The 13,538-nt window shown below is 49.6% G+C and overlaps 12 non-coding genes across 12 annotated transcripts; all 12 read right to left on the minus strand.

Annotated features, from left to right (window-relative positions):
* Window positions 1-433: 433 nt before the first annotated feature.
* LOC126439314 (5S ribosomal RNA) lies at window positions 434-552 on the minus strand. The gene has a single exon (XR_007581097.1). It is a non-coding gene; the product is annotated as a 5S ribosomal RNA (ribosomal RNA).
* Window positions 553-1,576: 1,024 nt separating this feature from the next.
* On the minus strand, window positions 1,577-1,695 carry LOC126439315 (5S ribosomal RNA). The gene has a single exon (XR_007581098.1). It is a non-coding gene; the product is annotated as a 5S ribosomal RNA (ribosomal RNA).
* Window positions 1,696-2,704: 1,009 nt separating this feature from the next.
* LOC126439317 (5S ribosomal RNA) lies at window positions 2,705-2,823 on the minus strand. The gene has a single exon (XR_007581100.1). It is a non-coding gene; the product is annotated as a 5S ribosomal RNA (ribosomal RNA).
* A 1,012-nt stretch (window positions 2,824-3,835) lies between these two features.
* On the minus strand, window positions 3,836-3,954 carry LOC126439334 (5S ribosomal RNA). Its single transcript, XR_007581115.1, has one exon. It is a non-coding gene; the product is annotated as a 5S ribosomal RNA (ribosomal RNA).
* A 1,013-nt stretch (window positions 3,955-4,967) lies between these two features.
* On the minus strand, window positions 4,968-5,086 carry LOC126439335 (5S ribosomal RNA). The gene has a single exon (XR_007581116.1). It is a non-coding gene; the product is annotated as a 5S ribosomal RNA (ribosomal RNA).
* A 1,012-nt stretch (window positions 5,087-6,098) lies between these two features.
* On the minus strand, window positions 6,099-6,217 carry LOC126439336 (5S ribosomal RNA). The gene has a single exon (XR_007581117.1). It is a non-coding gene; the product is annotated as a 5S ribosomal RNA (ribosomal RNA).
* Window positions 6,218-7,229: 1,012 nt separating this feature from the next.
* Window positions 7,230-7,348, minus strand: LOC126439337 (5S ribosomal RNA). The gene has a single exon (XR_007581118.1). It is a non-coding gene; the product is annotated as a 5S ribosomal RNA (ribosomal RNA).
* A 1,012-nt stretch (window positions 7,349-8,360) lies between these two features.
* Window positions 8,361-8,479, minus strand: LOC126439338 (5S ribosomal RNA). Its single transcript, XR_007581119.1, has one exon. It is a non-coding gene; the product is annotated as a 5S ribosomal RNA (ribosomal RNA).
* A 1,012-nt stretch (window positions 8,480-9,491) lies between these two features.
* On the minus strand, window positions 9,492-9,610 carry LOC126439318 (5S ribosomal RNA). The gene has a single exon (XR_007581101.1). It is a non-coding gene; the product is annotated as a 5S ribosomal RNA (ribosomal RNA).
* A 1,011-nt stretch (window positions 9,611-10,621) lies between these two features.
* On the minus strand, window positions 10,622-10,740 carry LOC126439339 (5S ribosomal RNA). Its single transcript, XR_007581120.1, has one exon. It is a non-coding gene; the product is annotated as a 5S ribosomal RNA (ribosomal RNA).
* A 1,011-nt stretch (window positions 10,741-11,751) lies between these two features.
* LOC126439319 (5S ribosomal RNA) lies at window positions 11,752-11,870 on the minus strand. Its single transcript, XR_007581102.1, has one exon. It is a non-coding gene; the product is annotated as a 5S ribosomal RNA (ribosomal RNA).
* Window positions 11,871-12,882: 1,012 nt separating this feature from the next.
* On the minus strand, window positions 12,883-13,001 carry LOC126439341 (5S ribosomal RNA). Its single transcript, XR_007581122.1, has one exon. It is a non-coding gene; the product is annotated as a 5S ribosomal RNA (ribosomal RNA).
* Window positions 13,002-13,538: the final 537 nt, after the last annotated feature.

Consider the following 13,538-nt stretch of genomic DNA (forward strand, 5'->3'; position numbering starts at 1 on the left):
GCATTCGCACCATTCCTGTCTCTGTCCCCGTCCCGACTTGTCCCGACTTTGCTCGACTGCCGCTCGCTGCCGCTCGGGTCGTGGCCCATATAACAGCGCAAGCACAAGAAACGTCTGCAGGAGATGACGAGACGAGACGAGTCGACTAAGGAATAAATTTATAATTACATATCGACGTAGGAATTGTACACCGCTACACAACAACAGGCGCTGACGTATTTCAGAACACATCTGCCGATTCGTACTGTTTTGTCGTTTTCAAAGACTTCCTGGCGAACTTGGTTAGCACATTCTCCCTCAAACTGAGATATTTACTGCAATTTCGCACCTTATGGTCATTACAGTAGATTAAAATGCTTAAGCAAGAATCTTTGTCACAACAGAACGGTGGTATGGAAAGAGGGCGGTATAAAAAAAAAAGTAAATGAAAGGGAGCCAACAGCACGTGGTGTTCCCAGGTGGTCACCCATCCAAGTACTAACCACGCCCGATGTTGTTTAACTTCGGTGATCGGACGAGAACCGGTGTATTCAACATGGTATGGCCGTTGGCGCCCATATAATGTAGGCGCATGGAAGAATTCGCATTCGGTTCTTATCCCAACACACACAAAATCATACTTTTCGGTCGAAAGCAGCCGCATTTTTTTTATTGACAATTCGTCACGTTAGCGCGAACGCAATCCTGAGATCCAAAACTTATGAGCCGGAAGGACGCGCTTCGTGTATTTTTTTTTTTTTTTGGAGATTTATGAATTTATTTATTAACATTACATCGTTACAAGCTAACAACTGTACAACATAAAACACGAACAGAATTGTAATTGTAAGCACTTCCTTCCGCAATCCGACGTGCCAGCAGAGCGACTGCCGAATTAGCGGGCGCGCCGCCGTGTGTGTGAGACGCGCAGCTTCTCGTTGCACCTCCTGTCATCCGCTTGGCGCGTGCAGCCTTCGACACTCGCGGAAGACGCATCTTGTTCCTGGTGTCCAGCGCAGGAGGGCTGGCGCGCGGCCGACCGGCGTAAGGCCTGTGCGGGGTGTGGCAGTGTCTTGTTGGAGGGCGCCACTGCTGGCGATGTGAGCTTCCTCGCCTCGCCCCGCCTCGCCTCGCCTCAGACGAGGTGTTTGCGTAATTTGCAGTGCATTCGCACCATTCCTGTCTCTGTCCCCGTCCCGACTTGTCCCGACTTTGCTCGACTGCCGCTCGCTGCCGCTCGGGTCGTGGCCCATATAACAGCGCAAGCACAAGAAACGTCTGCAGGAGATGACGAGACGAGACGAGTCGACTAAGGAATAAATTTATAATTACATATCGACGTAGGAATTGTACACCGCTACACAACAACAGGCGCTGACGTATTTCAGAACACATCTGCCGATTCGTACTGTTTTGTCGTTTTCAAAGACTTCCTGGCGAACTTGGTTAGCACATTCTCCCTCAAACTGAGATATTTACTGCAATTTCGCACCTTATGGTCATTACAGTAGATTAAAATGCTTAAGCAAGAATCTTTGTCACAACAGAACGGTGGTATGGAAAGAGGGCGGTATAAAAAAAAAAGTAAATGAAAGGGAGCCAACAGCACGTGGTGTTCCCAGGTGGTCACCCATCCAAGTACTAACCACGCCCGATGTTGTTTAACTTCGGTGATCGGACGAGAACCGGTGTATTCAACATGGTATGGCCGTTGGCGCCCATATAATGTAGGCGCATGGAAGAATTCGCATTCGGTTCTTATCCCAACACACACAAAATCATACTTTTCGGTCGAAAGCAGCCGCATTTTTTTTATTGACAATTCGTCACGTTAGCGCGAACGCAATCCTGAGATCCAAAACTTATGAGCCGGAAGGACGCGCTTCGTGTATTTTTTTTTTTTTTTGGAGATTTATGAATTTATTTATTAACATTACATCGTTACAAGCTAACAACTGTACAACATAAAACACGAACAGAATTGTAATTGTAAGCACTTCCTTCCGCAATCCGACGTGCCAGCAGAGCGACTGCCGAATTAGCGGGCGCGCCGCCGTGTGTGTGAGACGCGCAGCTTCTCGTTGCACCTCCTGTCATCCGCTTGGCGCGTGCAGCCTTCGACACTCGCGGAAGACGCATCTTGTTCCTGGTGTCCAGCGCAGGAGGGCTGGCGCGCGGCCGACCGGCGTATGGCCTGTGCGGGGTGTGGCAGAGTGTTGTTGGAGGGCGCCACTGCTGGCGATGTGAGCTTCCCCGCCTCGCCTCAGACGAGGTGTTTGCGTAATTTGCAGTGCATTCGCACCATTCCTGTCTCTGTCCCCGTCCCGACTTGTCCCGACTTTGCTCGACTGCCGCTCGCTGCCGCTCGGGTCGTGGCCCATATAACAGCGCAAGCACAAGAAACGTCTGCAGGAGATGACGAGACGAGACGAGTCGACTAAGGAATAAATTTATAATTACATATCGACGTAGGAATTGTACACCGCTACACAACAACAGGCGCTGACGTATTTCAGAACACATCTGCCGATTCGTACTGTTTTGTCGTTTTCAAAGACTTCCTGGCGAACTTGGTTAGCACATTCTCCCTCAAACTGAGATATTTACTGCAATTTCGCACCTTATGGTCATTACAGTAGATTAAAATGCTTAAGCAAGAATCTTTGTCACAACAGAACGGTGGTATGGAAAGAGGGCGGTATAAAAAAAAAAGTAAATGAAAGGGAGCCAACAGCACGTGGTGTTCCCAGGTGGTCACCCATCCAAGTACTAACCACGCCCGATGTTGTTTAACTTCGGTGATCGGACGAGAACCGGTGTATTCAACATGGTATGGCCGTTGGCGCCCATATAATGTAGGCGCATGGAAGAATTCGCATTCGGTTCTTATCCCAACACACACAAAATCATACTTTTCGGTCGAAAGCAGCCGCATTTTTTTTATTGACAATTCGTCACGTTAGCGCGAACGCAATCCTGAGATCCAAAACTTATGAGCCGGAAGGACGCGCTTCGTGTATTTTTTTTTTTTTTTTGGAGATTTATGAATTTATTTATTAACATTACATCGTTACAAGCTAACAACTGTACAACATAAAACACGAACAGAATTGTAATTGTAAGCACTTCCTTCCGCAATCCGACGTGCCAGCAGAGCGACTGCCGAATTAGCGGGCGCGCCGCCGTGTGTGTGAGACGCGCAGCTTCTCGTTGCACCTCCTGTCATCCGCTTGGCGCGTGCAGCCTTCGACACTCGCGGAAGACGCATCTTGTTCCTGGTGTCCAGCGCAGGAGGGCTGGCGCGCGGCCGACCGGCGTATGGCCTGTGCGGGGTGTGGCAGAGTGTTGTTGGAGGGCGCCACTGCTGGCGATGTGAGCTTCCCCGCCTCGCCTCAGACGAGGTGTTTGCGTAATTTGCAGTGCATTCGCACCATTCCTGTCCCTGTCCCCGTCCCGACTTGTCCCGACTTTGCTCGACTGCCGCTCGCTGCCGCTCGGGTCGTGGCCCATATAACAGCGCAAGCACAAGAAACGTCTGCAGGAGATGACGAGACGAGACGAGACGACTAAGGAATATATTTATAATTACATATCGAAGTAGGAATTGTACACCGCTACACAACAACAGGCGCTGACGTATTTCAGAACACATCTGCCGATTCGTACTGTTTTGTCGTTTTCAAAGACTTCCTGGCGAACTTGGTTAGCACATTCTCCCTCAAACTGAGATATTTACTGCAATTTCGCACCTTATGGTCATTACAGTAGATTAAAATGCTTAAGCAAGAATCTTTGTCACAACAGAACGGTGGTATGGAAAGAGGGCGGTATAAAAAAAAAAAGGTAAATGAAAGGGAGCCAACAGCACGTGGTGTTCCCAGGTGGTCACCCATCCAAGTACTAACCACGCCCGATGTTGCTTAACTTCGGTGATCGGACGAGAACCGGTGTACTCAACATGGTATGGCCGTTGGCGCCCATATAATGTAGGCGCATGGCAGAATTCGCATTCGGTTCTTATCCCAACACACACAAAATCATACTTTTCGGTCGAAAGCAGCCGCATTTTTTTTTTATTGACAATTCGTCACGTTAGCGCGAACGCAATCCTGAGTTCCAAAACTTATGAGCCGGAAGGACGCGCTTCGTGTATTTTTTTTTTTTTTTGTGAGATTTATAAATTTATTTATTAACATTACATCGTTACAAGCTAACACCTTTACAACATAAAACACGAACAGAATTGTAATTGTAAGCACTTCCTTCCGCAATCCGACGTGCCAGCAGAGCGACTGCCGAATTAGCGGGCGCGCCGCCGTGTGTGTGAGACGCGCAGCTTCTCGTTGCACCTCCTGTCATCCGCTTGGCGCGTGCAGCCTTCGACACTCGCGGAAGACGCATCTTGTCCCTGGTGTCCAGCGCAGGAGGGCTGGCGCGCGGCCGACCGGCGTATGGCCTGTGCGGGGTGTGGCAGAGTGTTGTTGGAGGGCGCCACTGCTGGCGATGTGAGCTTCCCCGCCTCGCCTCAGACGAGGTGTTTGCGTAATTTGCAGTGCATTCGCACCATTCCTGTCCCTGTCCCCGTCCCGACTTGTCCCGACTTTGCTCGACTGCCGCTCGCTGCCGCTCGGGTCGTGGCCCATATAACAGCGCAAGCACAAGAAACGTCTGCAGGAGATGACGAGACGAGACGAGACGACTAAGGAATATATTTATAATTACATATCGAAGTAGGAATTGTACACCGCTACACAACAACAGGCGCTGACGTATTTCAGAACACATCTGCCGATTCGTACTGTTTTGTCGTTTTCAAAGACTTCCTGGCGAACTTGGTTAGCACATTCTCCCTCAAACTGAGATATTTACTGCAATTTCGCACCTTATGGTCATTACAGTAGATTAAAATGCTTAAGCAAGAATCTTTGTCACAACAGAACGGTGGTATGGAAAGAGGGCGGTATAAAAAAAAAAGGTAAATGAAAGGGAGCCAACAGCACGTGGTGTTCCCAGGTGGTCACCCATCCAAGTACTAACCACGCCCGATGTTGCTTAACTTCGGTGATCGGACGAGAACCGGTGTACTCAACATGGTATGGCCGTTGGCGCCCATATAATGTAGGCGCATGGCAGAATTCGCATTCGGTTCTTATCCCAACACACACAAAATCATACTTTTCGGTCGAAAGCAGCCGCATTTTTTTTTTATTGACAATTCGTCACGTTAGCGCGAACGCAATCCTGAGTTCCAAAACTTATGAGCCGGAAGGACGCGCTTCGTGTATTTTTTTTTTTTTGTGAGATTTATAAATTTATTTATTAACATTACATCGTTACAAGCTAACACCTTTACAACATAAAACACGAACAGAATTGTAATTGTAAGCACTTCCTTCCGCAATCCGACGTGCCAGCAGAGCGACTGCCGAATTAGCGGGCGCGCCGCCGTGTGTGTGAGACGCGCAGCTTCTCGTTGCACCTCCTGTCATCCGCTTGGCGCGTGCAGCCTTCGACACTCGCGGAAGACGCATCTTGTCCCTGGTGTCCAGCGCAGGAGGGCTGGCGCGCGGCCGACCGGCGTATGGCCTGTGCGGGGTGTGGCAGAGTGTTGTTGGAGGGCGCCACTGCTGGCGATGTGAGCTTCCCCGCCTCGCCTCAGACGAGGTGTTTGCGTAATTTGCAGTGCATTCGCACCATTCCTGTCCCTGTCCCCGTCCCGACTTGTCCCGACTTTGCTCGACTGCCGCTCGCTGCCGCTCGGGTCGTGGCCCATATAACAGCGCAAGCACAAGAAACGTCTGCAGGAGATGACGAGACGAGACGAGACGACTAAGGAATATATTTATAATTACATATCGAAGTAGGAATTGTACACCGCTACACAACAACAGGCGCTGACGTATTTCAGAACACATCTGCCGATTCGTACTGTTTTGTCGTTTTCAAAGACTTCCTGGCGAACTTGGTTAGCACATTCTCCCTCAAACTGAGATATTTACTGCAATTTCGCACCTTATGGTCATTACAGTAGATTAAAATGCTTAAGCAAGAATCTTTGTCACAACAGAACGGTGGTATGGAAAGAGGGCGGTATAAAAAAAAAAAGGTAAATGAAAGGGAGCCAACAGCACGTGGTGTTCCCAGGTGGTCACCCATCCAAGTACTAACCACGCCCGATGTTGCTTAACTTCGGTGATCGGACGAGAACCGGTGTACTCAACATGGTATGGCCGTTGGCGCCCATATAATGTAGGCGCATGGCAGAATTCGCATTCGGTTCTTATCCCAACACACACAAAATCATACTTTTCGGTCGAAAGCAGCCGCATTTTTTTTTTATTGACAATTCGTCACGTTAGCGCGAACGCAATCCTGAGTTCCAAAACTTATGAGCCGGAAGGACGCGCTTCGTGTATTTTTTTTTTTTTGTGAGATTTATAAATTTATTTATTAACATTACATCGTTACAAGCTAACACCTTTACAACATAAAACACGAACAGAATTGTAATTGTAAGCACTTCCTTCCGCAATCCGACGTGCCAGCAGAGCGACTGCCGAATTAGCGGGCGCGCCGCCGTGTGTGTGAGACGCGCAGCTTCTCGTTGCACCTCCTGTCATCCGCTTGGCGCGTGCAGCCTTCGACACTCGCGGAAGACGCATCTTGTCCCTGGTGTCCAGCGCAGGAGGGCTGGCGCGCGGCCGACCGGCGTATGGCCTGTGCGGGGTGTGGCAGAGTGTTGTTGGAGGGCGCCACTGCTGGCGATGTGAGCTTCCCCGCCTCGCCTCAGACGAGGTGTTTGCGTAATTTGCAGTGCATTCGCACCATTCCTGTCCCTGTCCCCGTCCCGACTTGTCCCGACTTTGCTCGACTGCCGCTCGCTGCCGCTCGGGTCGTGGCCCATATAACAGCGCAAGCACAAGAAACGTCTGCAGGAGATGACGAGACGAGACGAGACGACTAAGGAATATATTTATAATTACATATCGAAGTAGGAATTGTACACCGCTACACAACAACAGGCGCTGACGTATTTCAGAACACATCTGCCGATTCGTACTGTTTTGTCGTTTTCAAAGACTTCCTGGCGAACTTGGTTAGCACATTCTCCCTCAAACTGAGATATTTACTGCAATTTCGCACCTTATGGTCATTACAGTAGATTAAAATGCTTAAGCAAGAATCTTTGTCACAACAGAACGGTGGTATGGAAAGAGGGCGGTATAAAAAAAAAAAGGTAAATGAAAGGGAGCCAACAGCACGTGGTGTTCCCAGGTGGTCACCCATCCAAGTACTAACCACGCCCGATGTTGCTTAACTTCGGTGATCGGACGAGAACCGGTGTACTCAACATGGTATGGCCGTTGGCGCCCATATAATGTAGGCGCATGGCAGAATTCGCATTCGGTTCTTATCCCAACACACACAAAATCATACTTTTCGGTCGAAAGCAGCCGCATTTTTTTTTTATTGACAATTCGTCACGTTAGCGCGAACGCAATCCTGAGTTCCAAAACTTATGAGCCGGAAGGACGCGCTTCGTGTATTTTTTTTTTTTTGTGAGATTTATAAATTTATTTATTAACATTACATCGTTACAAGCTAACACCTTTACAACATAAAACACGAACAGAATTGTAATTGTAAGCACTTCCTTCCGCAATCCGACGTGCCAGCAGAGCGACTGCCGAATTAGCGGGCGCGCCGCCGTGTGTGTGAGACGCGCAGCTTCTCGTTGCACCTCCTGTCATCCGCTTGGCGCGTGCAGCCTTCGACACTCGCGGAAGACGCATCTTGTCCCTGGTGTCCAGCGCAGGAGGGCTGGCGCGCGGCCGACCGGCGTATGGCCTGTGCGGGGTGTGGCAGAGTGTTGTTGGAGGGCGCCACTGCTGGCGATGTGAGCTTCCCCGCCTCGCCTCAGACGAGGTGTTTGCGTAATTTGCAGTGCATTCGCACCATTCCTGTCCCTGTCCCCGTCCCGACTTGTCCCGACTTTGCTCGACTGCCGCTCGCTGCCGCTCGGGTCGTGGCCCATATAACAGCGCAAGCACAAGAAACGTCTGCAGGAGATGACGAGACGAGACGAGACGACTAAGGAATATATTTATAATTACATATCGAAGTAGGAATTGTACACCGCTACACAACAACAGGCGCTGACGTATTTCAGAACACATCTGCCGATTCGTACTGTTTTGTCGTTTTCAAAGACTTCCTGGCGAACTTGGTTAGCACATTCTCCCTCAAACTGAGATATTTACTGCAATTTCGCACCTTATGGTCATTACAGTAGATTAAAATGCTTAAGCAAGAATCTTTGTCACAACAGAACGGTGGTATGGAAAGAGGGCGGTATAAAAAAAAAAAGGTAAATGAAAGGGAGCCAACAGCACGTGGTGTTCCCAGGTGGTCACCCATCCAAGTACTAACCACGCCCGATGTTGCTTAACTTCGGTGATCGGACGAGAACCGGTGTACTCAACATGGTATGGCCGTTGGCGCCCATATAATGTAGGCGCATGGCAGAATTCGCATTCGGTTCTTATCCCAACACACACAAAATCATACTTTTCGGTCGAAAGCAGCCGCATTTTTTTTTTATTGACAATTCGTCACGTTAGCGCGAACGCAATCCTGAGTTCCAAAACTTATGAGCCGGAAGGACGCGCTTCGTGTATTTTTTTTTTTTTTTGTGAGATTTATAAATTTATTTATTAACATTACATCGTTACAAGCTAACACCTTTACAACATAAAACACGAACAGAATTGTAATTGTAAGCACTTCCTTCCGCAATCCGACGTGCCAGCAGAGCGACTGCCGAATTAGCGGGCGCGCCGCCGTGTGTGTGAGACGCGCAGCTTCTCGTTGCACCTCCTGTCATCCGCTTGGCGCGTGCAGCCTTCGACACTCGCGGAAGACGCATCTTGTCCCTGGTGTCCAGCGCAGGAGGGCTGGCGCGCGGCCGACCGGCGTATGGCCTGTGCGGGGTGTGGCAGAGTGTTGTTGGAGGGCGCCACTGCTGGCGATGTGAGCTTCCCCGCCTCGCCTCAGACGAGGTGTTTGCGTAATTTGCAGTGCATTCGCACCATTCCTGTCCCTGTCCCCGTCCCGACTTGTCCCGACTTTGCTCGACTGCCGCTCGCTGCCGCTCGGGTCGTGGCCCATATAACAGCGCAAGCACAAGAAACGTCTGCAGGAGATGACGAGACGAGACGAGACGACTAAGGAATATATTTATAATTACATATCGAAGTAGGAATTGTACACCGCTACACAACAACAGGCGCTGACGTATTTCAGAACACATCTGCCGATTCGTACTGTTTTGTCGTTTTCAAAGACTTCCTGGCGAACTTGGTTAGCACATTCTCCCTCAAACTGAGATATTTACTGCAATTTCGCACCTTATGGTCATTACAGTAGATTAAAATGCTTAAGCAAGAATCTTTGTCACAACAGAACGGTGGTATGGAAAGAGGGCGGTATAAAAAAAAAAGTAAATGAAAGGGAGCCAACAGCACGTGGTGTTCCCAGGTGGTCACCCATCCAAGTACTAACCACGCCCGATGTTGTTTAACTTCGGTGATCGGACGAGAACCGGTGTATTCAACATGGTATGGCCGTTGGCGCCCATATAATGTAGGCGCATGGAAGAATTCGCATTCGGTTCTTATCCCAACACACACAAAATCATACTTTTCGGTCGAAAGCAGCCGCATTTTTTTTATTGACAATTCGTCACGTTAGCGCGAACGCAATCCTGAGATCCAAAACTTATGAGCCGGAAGGACGCGCTTCGTGTATTTTTTTTTTTTTTTGGAGATTTATGAATTTATTTATTAACATTACATCGTTACAAGCTAACAACTGTACAACATAAAACACGAACAGAATTGTAATTGTAAGCACTTCCTTCCGCAATCCGACGTGCCAGCAGAGCGACTGCCGAATTAGCGGGCGCGCCGCCGTGTGTGTGAGACGCGCAGCTTCTCGTTGCACCTCCTGTCATCCGCTTGGCGCGTGCAGCCTTCGACACTCGCGGAAGACGCATCTTGTTCCTGGTGTCCAGCGCAGGAGGGCTGGCGCGCGGCCGACCGGCGTATGGCCTGTGCGGGGTGTGGCAGAGTGTTGTTGGAGGGCGCCACTGCTGGCGATGTGAGCTTCCCCGCCTCGCCTCAGACGAGGTGTTTGCGTAATTTGCAGTGCATTCGCACCATTCCTGTCCCTGTCCCCGTCCCGACTTGTCCCGACTTTGCTCGACTGCCGCTCGCTGCCGCTCGGGTCGTGGCCCATATAACAGCGCAAGCACAAGAAACGTCTGCAGGAGATGACGAGACGAGACGAGACGACTAAGGAATATATTTATAATTACATATCGAAGTAGGAATTGTACACCGCTACACAACAACAGGCGCTGACGTATTTCAGAACACATCTGCCGATTCGTACTGTTTTGTCGTTTTCAAAGACTTCCTGGCGAACTTGGTTAGCACATTCTCCCTCAAACTGAGATATTTACTGCAATTTCGCACCTTATGGTCATTACAGTAGATTAAAATGCTTAAGCAAGAATCTTTGTCACAACAGAACGGTGGTATGGAAAGAGGGCGGTATAAAAAAAAAAAGGTAAATGAAAGGGAGCCAACAGCACGTGGTGTTCCCAGGTGGTCACCCATCCAAGTACTAACCACGCCCGATGTTGCTTAACTTCGGTGATCGGACGAGAACCGGTGTACTCAACATGGTATGGCCGTTGGCGCCCATATAATGTAGGCGCATGGCAGAATTCGCATTCGGTTCTTATCCCAACACACACAAAATCATACTTTTCGGTCGAAAGCAGCCGCATTTTTTTTTTATTGACAATTCGTCACGTTAGCGCGAACGCAATCCTGAGTTCCAAAACTTATGAGCCGGAAGGACGCGCTTCGTGTATTTTTTTTTTTTTTGTGAGATTTATAAATTTATTTATTAACATTACATCGTTACAAGCTAACACCTTTACAACATAAAACACGAACAGAATTGTAATTGTAAGCACTTCCTTCCGCAATCCGACGTGCCAGCAGAGCGACTGCCGAATTAGCGGGCGCGCCGCCGTGTGTGTGAGACGCGCAGCTTCTCGTTGCACCTCCTGTCATCCGCTTGGCGCGTGCAGCCTTCGACACTCGCGGAAGACGCATCTTGTCCCTGGTGTCCAGCGCAGGAGGGCTGGCGCGCGGCCGACCGGCGTATGGCCTGTGCGGGGTGTGGCAGAGTGTTGTTGGAGGGCGCCACTGCTGGCGATGTGAGCTTCCCCGCCTCGCCTCAGACGAGGTGTTTGCGTAATTTGCAGTGCATTCGCACCATTCCTGTCCCTGTCCCCGTCCCGACTTGTCCCGACTTTGCTCGACTGCCGCTCGCTGCCGCTCGGGTCGTGGCCCATATAACAGCGCAAGCACAAGAAACGTCTGCAGGAGATGACGAGACGAGACGAGACGACTAAGGAATATATTTATAATTACATATCGAAGTAGGAATTGTACACCGCTACACAACAACAGGCGCTGACGTATTTCAGAACACATCTGCCGATTCGTACTGTTTTGTCGTTTTCAAAGACTTCCTGGCGAACTTGGTTAGCACATTCTCCCTCAAACTGAGATATTTACTGCAATTTCGCACCTTATGGTCATTACAGTAGATTAAAATGCTTAAGCAAGAATCTTTGTCACAACAGAACGGTGGTATGGAAAGAGGGCAGTATAAAAAAAAAAGTAAATGAAAGGGAGCCAACAGCACGTGGTGTTCCCAGGTGGTCACCCATCCAAGTACTAACCACGCCCGATGTTGTTTAACTTCGGTGATCGGACGAGAACCGGTGTATTCAACATGGTATGGCCGTTGGCGCCCATATAATGTAGGCGCATGGAAGAATTCGCATTCGGTTCTTATCCCAACACACACAAAATCATACTTTTCGGTCGAAAGCAGCCGCATTTTTTTTATTGACAATTCGTCACGTTAGCGCGAACGCAATCCTGAGATCCAAAACTTATGAGCCGGAAGGACGCGCTTCGTGTATTTTTTTTTTTTTTTTGGAGATTTATGAATTTATTTATTAACATTACATCGTTACAAGCTAACAACTGTACAACATAAAACACGAACAGAATTGTAATTGTAAGCACTTCCTTCCGCAATCCGACGTGCCAGCAGAGCGACTGCCGAATTAGCGGGCGCGCCGCCGTGTGTGTGAGACGCGCAGCTTCTCGTTGCACCTCCTGTCATCCGCTTGGCGCGTGCAGCCTTCGACACTCGCGGAAGACGCATCTTGTTCCTGGTGTCCAGCGCAGGAGGGCTGGCGCGCGGCCGACCGGCGTATGGCCTGTGCGGGGTGTGGCAGAGTGTTGTTGGAGGGCGCCACTGCTGGCGATGTGAGCTTCCCCGCCTCGCCTCAGACGAGGTGTTTGCGTAATTTGCAGTGCATTCGCACCATTCCTGTCCCTGTCCCCGTCCCGACTTGTCCCGACTTTGCTCGACTGCCGCTCGCTGCCGCTCGGGTCGTGGCCCATATAACAGCGCAAGCACAAGAAACGTCTGCAGGAGATGACGAGACGAGACGAGACGACTAAGGAATATATTTATAATTACATATCGAAGTAGGAATTGTACACCGCTACACAACAACAGGCGCTGACGTATTTCAGAACACATCTGCCGATTCGTACTGTTTTGTCGTTTTCAAAGACTTCCTGGCGAACTTGGTTAGCACATTCTCCCTCAAACTGAGATATTTACTGCAATTTCGCACCTTATGGTCATTACAGTAGATTAAAATGCTTAAGCAAGAATCTTTGTCACAACAGAACGGTGGTATGGAAAGAGGGCGGTATAAAAAAAAAAAGGTAAATGAAAGGGAGCCAACAGCACGTGGTGTTCCCAGGTGGTCACCCATCCAAGTACTAACCACGCCCGATGTTGCTTAACTTCGGTGATCGGACGAGAACCGGTGTACTCAACATGGTATGGCCGTTGGCGCCCATATAATGTAGGCGCATGGCAGAATTCGCATTCGGTTCTTATCCCAACACACACAAAATCATACTTTTCGGTCGAAAGCAGCCGCATTTTTTTTTTATTGACAATTCGTCACGTTAGCGCGAACGCAATCCTGAGTTCCAAAACTTATGAGCCGGAAGGACGCGCTTCGTGTATTTTTTTTTTTTTTGTGAGATTTATAAATTTATTTATTAACATTACATCGTTACAAGCTAACACCTTTACAACATAAAACACGAACAGAATTGTAATTGTAAGCACTTCCTTCCGCAATCCGACGTGCCAGCAGAGCGACTGCCGAATTAGCGGGCGCGCCGCCGTGTGTGTGAGACGCGCAGCTTCTCGTTGCACCTCCTGTCATCCGCTTGGCGCGTGCAGCCTTCGACACTCGCGGAAGACGCATCTTGTCCCTGGTGTCCAGCGCAGGAGGGCTGGCGCGCGGCCGACCGGCGTATGGCCTGTGCGGGGTGTGGCAGAGTGTTGTTGGAGGGCGCCACTGCTGGCGATGTGAGCTT

This window comes from Schistocerca serialis, unplaced genomic scaffold (genome assembly GCF_023864345.2).
Source record: "Schistocerca serialis cubense isolate TAMUIC-IGC-003099 unplaced genomic scaffold, iqSchSeri2.2 HiC_scaffold_13, whole genome shotgun sequence".
Taxonomy (NCBI): Eukaryota; Metazoa; Arthropoda; class Insecta; order Orthoptera; family Acrididae; genus Schistocerca; species Schistocerca serialis.